The sequence below is a fragment of the Gymnoscopelus braueri genome, assembly GCF_963280865.1.
Source record: "Gymnoscopelus braueri genome assembly, chromosome: 17".
Classification (NCBI taxonomy): Eukaryota; Metazoa; Chordata; class Actinopteri; order Myctophiformes; family Myctophidae; genus Gymnoscopelus; species Gymnoscopelus braueri.
This window is the reverse complement of record NC_137617.1, coordinates 29,178,884-29,185,173: the sequence shown is the minus strand read 5'-3', so window position 1 is coordinate 29,185,173 and position 6,290 is coordinate 29,178,884.

Here is a 6,290-nt window from a genome sequence, read left to right as displayed (position 1 = left end):
TGCATGCATGTTTGTGTGTGTATACTTCTGTGTGCGGTGCATGTGCTTGAATGTGTGTATGAAAGCATGTTGTGTGTGTGTGTGAGTGTGCGACTGTGTGCGTGTGTGTGTGTGCGCGCGCGTGTGCATGTGCGTGTGTGTGTGTGTTTTCATCTGATCCATCTTCATGACAGCGGTAGGATTAAGGTCCTCCATCAGTCTCGCCTGTCTGACAGCATGACCCTCTTCGACCCCCCGTTCAACCTGGCCCTCAGTGGGCTGTGGGAGCCTGGCCCCTTATCTCCTCCACTGTCCTATGGGGGGGGGGGCTATGTGGAAGGGATGGACAGGGAGAAATTGAAGGAGAAAAGACAGGAGAAACCGTTTGAAGGCCACAAAATATGTAGTGAAAATAGCAGATCTACAAGCTCACAACGCATCACGACGCATTGTGAGCAGATCTACAAGCTCACAACGCATCACGACGCATTGTGAGCTTGTATAGATCGGCTATTTTTTACTGCTTTTGTGTGACACTCTTGTAGGGCATTCATTTACAAAAAAAAACGTAACAAAATGTAAACAGGGAGATACGAGATTTCCGGTCCGACAGCAATGAAATACAACAATTCACACCTTTATTTCCATGCTCTTACTTCTTCAAAGAAAATGTGTGTGAGCGGGGGATGTTTTGTAGGATCTCTCCTCAAGCCACTTCCGAATCTGAATCTTATCTCTTCCTCTGCCCTGCTGAGAGACATGTGGGAGCCAATACACAGGACTACTGGCTCTATCACACCTGTCGTTAAACTATAACCCAAAGGACCATCCCATGTTGACCACATGATCCCTAGTGTCCCTATTCTGGGCATGTCAGAATAGGGGGACTATAGGGGATTATAGCAAATTTGGTGCAGAGGGAAAAAAGAAAGAGACCAAGTATAGACACTTAGGGGACCCTAGTCAACAAAGTCCTGTAATGTATACTGTCGATGCAGTACATGCAGTATGCAGTACTTTACATCAGTGATTCTCAAACTCTTTCATTTCAAGGACCCCCAGCTTACTAGGCATTTGGACCACGGACCTCCCATAACTCTTGAGAGTGTACCGCCTCCCCTGAGGGAAATCATAAAGAGGAAGCGGAAGTTGGTGGAATCGGCACTAGGGATTTGCGAAGTGCAGCGCAGGCGAAACACATTCGGACAAAATGTCCTTACAGTACAGGGTTGTTTGACATGGAATAACATCCATTGGCCATAAGAGATTATTCTACTTTTACATCCTTCAAGTACAATAAAATAAATTGCCACTTGATAACCAAACTTGCGACCATTCATAATCAATCCTGCGCTTTATTTGACAACGTATCCTGTACTACTCGAAAGTAATACTGCACTTTATACATATTCACATTAGTATACAGATATATATTGCCCTCTAAACGCTGCTATTCTCGTGCAATAATATAAGAGCCAAGTAAAAATGTGTTATACTTTTATATACTTTTCACCTTTTGTACCTGTTTCGTACCTCTGTTCTTGTATTTATGTATTATGCTTAGTTTCCCCTGTGTAATGTAATGTAATGTACTCTTGTCTTATAGATTCCTACCATCATTTAGTTTTTCTGCGTTCCTCCTACTTTGGTTTCCATTTATGACAGTACGAAATAATAACCTTTTAGTTTGGAAACATGCTTCAGGTATTACGTAATATTACGTTATTTGCATTACGTTACGTTTGCATGCTGTTGATAGCACACAATTATTTCAAAAGACTGCATAAACTTTAATTTTTTTATCCAAATGACTTTTTCATGGCATCATGAATATGGTATTAGCTGAAGAAACACATAATTTCTTATGTAGATAACTATAACTTAGTAAAAGAAAACACGGTAATTATTCAAAAGTCTGAAAAACTGTGATGTGTTTTGTAAAATGTGTGTGTGACTTATTGTTAATTTGCTAAACATGCAAAAACACTGGCATGATTCTTTAAGATCCAAGCGACAACATATAATAAACTAGAAAAAGTGCTGCTCGGAGCACAGGTCTCCGCCAGGTCAGGTACGTTATTGTGGCCTCCTGGTGGCGCTATAACAGGCCCATGTGAACAATTTCGCAGCGACCGGGCCAACGGTGCCGGAGATTAGCTGGGCACGGACGGACAGGACACACGGACGGACGGACAGAGTGCAAAACATACTCTCTCAATAGGCACCATCGATATTCTTCAAAGTTTTAATATATATGGTATATAGTGAACAGCCTGTGACGTCAGTCATCTATGAGGTCAATACTCAATAGTCTATAATATTTATGACTCAAATTTGGGCAAGGTTTCAGCCAAATCAGAGCCCCTTTGATTTCCATTATCAAATTAAAGTTAAATAATTCAGAAAGTATGAAACAAAATTCAACAATAAAAGTGTAGGTACTTCTGTGGCCTACTGGCAGTGGGAACCAAAATGAGATGCATATTGATCCAGACAGACAGACAGATCCTCTTATAGATGGCTAGCCTCCTGCAGAGACACTCCATGAAAGTCTGAAAGATGATGTCTTACCAATGCTAAGCTGCAAACGCCACCTCCGGAGGTAGGCTACCAGGGTTTTTTTTTTTTTAAAGCAGCCTTTTTAGCAACCTGGGTGCCTGGACTGCTACGCCCCACACAGACACAGACACAGACACACACAGACACAGACACACACACACACACACACACACACACACACACACACACACACACACACACACACACACACACACACACACACACACACACACACACACACACACACACACACACACACAAGTTTACTGCAGTAATCATAATTGTTATCAAATGCCAGCCACAGATAGATATTCTCAGGAAATGTGTCCAGCCATTGAAGAGATGCATTTATCTTTAGATAATAGCGATGTGTCAGGGACAGTAATGAAGCATAGCCTATGCTCTAATTCTTTGGGTTTAGTGTAGGACTTACTACTAAAAATATCTTGCTTGATTGGTTGGTTTGCACCAATTTACTCCTGCAAGCTGAAGGCTGTTTGAGCTTCCAGTGCCAAGGAAAATACATTTTAGCATTCATTTCTTTCCTCTTGCTATAGTTGGCGGTAGTTATTGTGAGGGGATAATGTCCAGTTATCCAGACAGGACGTTTTGACAGGCTGACCCATCCAGAAACCATTTTTGCTTCAACACCAAGAGAATACAGCAAGAGTAAACTGCAACTGCCAAACTATGTTGATTGTACCAGAATGCTGGTTGGCGTGTGTGTGTGTGTGTGTGTGTGTGTGTGTGTGTGTGTGTGTGTGTGTGTGTGTGTGTGTGTGTGTGTGCGTGCGTGCGTGCGTGCATGCTTGTGTATGGATAGGTGCACGTGTGCGTGTACCTATTGTATGTGTGTTCATGTGCACTCATATGGGACACAGGTGCTAGTAATCACAGATAATTGGAGGCAGGTGTTGGCTACAGTTCCCTGCTATTGTGAGGTGATATTATAGTTATAATTCACATTTTCTACGGTTTTGGCCCCTCATCATCCAGTCTTGTGGTCTTATTTGCCATGTTTCCACGGCAGGGCCAAGCTGGGCTCTCCGACGGCCTGGGGATCGAATGCGCTAATAACACAAAACAACTCTTCTGTTGCACCTCACGAGTCTGAGCCCTTTCAGAACGGAGGTATCAAAGGTCATCCAAAAACATTATTGCTGTATGCATGCAGTTTCTATAATTGTGATATTTATAAAGTAACATATGTATATACAGTAAATGTTTTGCCAAGTCATGTATATATCTAATATCAACTTAATCTCTGAAGACTTTTCTTTTTTTTACTGAATGGGCTCCCAGACTGGGGTCACCTCAAACACAAAGAAAGAGAGAGAGAGAGAGAGAGAGAGAGAAAGAGAAAACATGTAACCTGCAAGAGTTGGTGTCAATCCACTGAACTGGCACTGGCACAGAAAGTAGATCAGCTCAGCTGTGTCGGAATCAAAAGGTTCCGGGTTCAATCCCTGCAGCTCCTCCTAGCTGTGTGTCAAAATGTCCTTGAGCAAGACACTTAGGGCTCTATTTTCGTCCCGAAGTTCCAATACCCACTATTTGAGGATTTAGCATTGCGCATTTGCTCCTGTGCAAAAGTTGCTATCTTGGGACACCAGCCTTATCCCTAAAACACCTGCGCTACCCGTTACATTATGCATAGGTGTGTTTTGGGCGTTACAATATTAAAACCAATCACCGTGCCAGATGCTATTGCCTTTAACTCATTGACTGCCACTCAGTTGGCCTGAGGTCCACACTGCCAAATGACGAGTTGTGTGTTTTCAATGGTTTTCCACTAGACGGCGCTGTTCCCCAACCTATGAGCCACCATTTCAGTCACACAGAGATCTATGAGATCACGTGATCACAATATTTACTCCTCCATTCACTTCCTGGTTAACGCATTTGAGAAAACGACTGTATCTCGCCTCCTGTGTTTTACTATGCATTTTTGGCGAGACATGCTAATTTCAACGGCCTATAACAAGCGAACGGGGGTCGCGATGACATTCTTATTTTTTCCGTGGAAGCACAGTGAAACCCTCCGTGATTCAACGATCGGGGGATCGATCATGCTAGATAAATATTCTGTGAGGTAAGAAAATCTAAAAATCGCTGGCAGTGGATGATTTATTATTTATTTACTCTGGCAGTGAATGAGTTAAGACTGCGCAAGCCATTATCCCCAGTGCAATCTTATGCCCTCTCTCTCTGCCCATGGCAGAGCGACGTTGCCTTGGAATACATTTATATTTGATGTACAGAATTATCACTCACACATTGCTGGTTATAGAGAACTTTAAGTTACAGCAATCTGCTTGTGTTCTGGATTAGTTAAACGAAACGGTCTGGTGTAGTTATAGCAAACGCAGATCGAACAACATTGTATTTTTCTTTGATAAGCTTAACTGATAACTGCTGATAAAAACACAATTTATTGACACAAGGAATGAAGGAATTAACATTCACACTTTTGTGGATTACAGTAAAATTGTAATGACAATCACATTCACAATCACTTAATTCCAAAGTGAACTCTGCAGCCGCACTGAGACGCTCAGCTGTAACGTCAGACATTACCCGACGTTTGTTTTCTAAGCTCTAGCCTTTGATTGCCTTTCAATAAAACCATATTTGATAGACATACTGTAAGTACTGTATCAGCTACATGTTACTGATTCTAGAGAATGTTATACTATTGAAATCCATTAATTATTTCCTGCACAATGAATTAATGAAACCGAATGGAGCAAATGGCACAAATCATTGTCTTCTTTGAATAGACTTATTCTTATACAAACCAATTGACACAAAGCATTGACACTGTCACTTCTGCTGATTATAGGAAAATTAGAATCACAGAGATTCGTGGAGAATTAGGAGAGAAGGAGACCTCTGAATATTGTGCTACGGCCACACCTCCAGGCGCAAATAACGGAGTCGGCATAATGTATATGGAGGGTAGAGAACAAGTGGTTGACATCAACGGAACCATGTCCTCATCCCTCCCGGTGAGCTGCGGGGTTCCTCAAGGCAGCATTCTAGGGCCGTTACTGTTCCTTCTATACATTAACGACATGAATGCTGCCTGTAACTGCAAACTGTTCCTGTTCGCTGATGACTCGGCACTCCTGATCTCGGGTGAGGACAAGTTGCAAGTTGAGGAAGCTCTCAGCTCTGAACTCTCAAAAATCCGTACCTGGCTGACCGATAACAAACTGTCTCTACACCTTGGGAAAACTGAATCCATCCTATTTGGGACCAGACATTCCCTCAGTAAAATGAAGGTAAATGACTTCAAGGTCAAAGTCGATGACACAATCATCACTAGCAAAGAAGAGATTACCTATTTGGGATGTATTCTTGACAAATACCTGACAGGTGAAAGCATGGCAACAAAGGTGGTCAAAGGAGTAAACCAGAGAACCAGATTTATGGGCAGAGTTTCCTCTTTTGTCAACCCTCAGGCCCTCAGGACCCTCTCAGGGGCCCTTATACAGCCCCTTTTTGACTATGCTAGCTCCTCTTGGTACTCCAACACCTCAGTGTCACTGCAGACTAAGCTTCAAACCTCCCAAAACAAACTGATCCGACTACTTCTCGGACTGGGGCCCATGACCCACCTCTCTCCCACTCACTTTGCCAGCCTAGGCTGGCTCAGGGTGGAAGACAGGGTTAAACAACTAAAAATGGGTCTGGTCTTCAAAATTGTAAATGCAGATTTGCCCGATATGCCCCCTATACCCGCATATCTG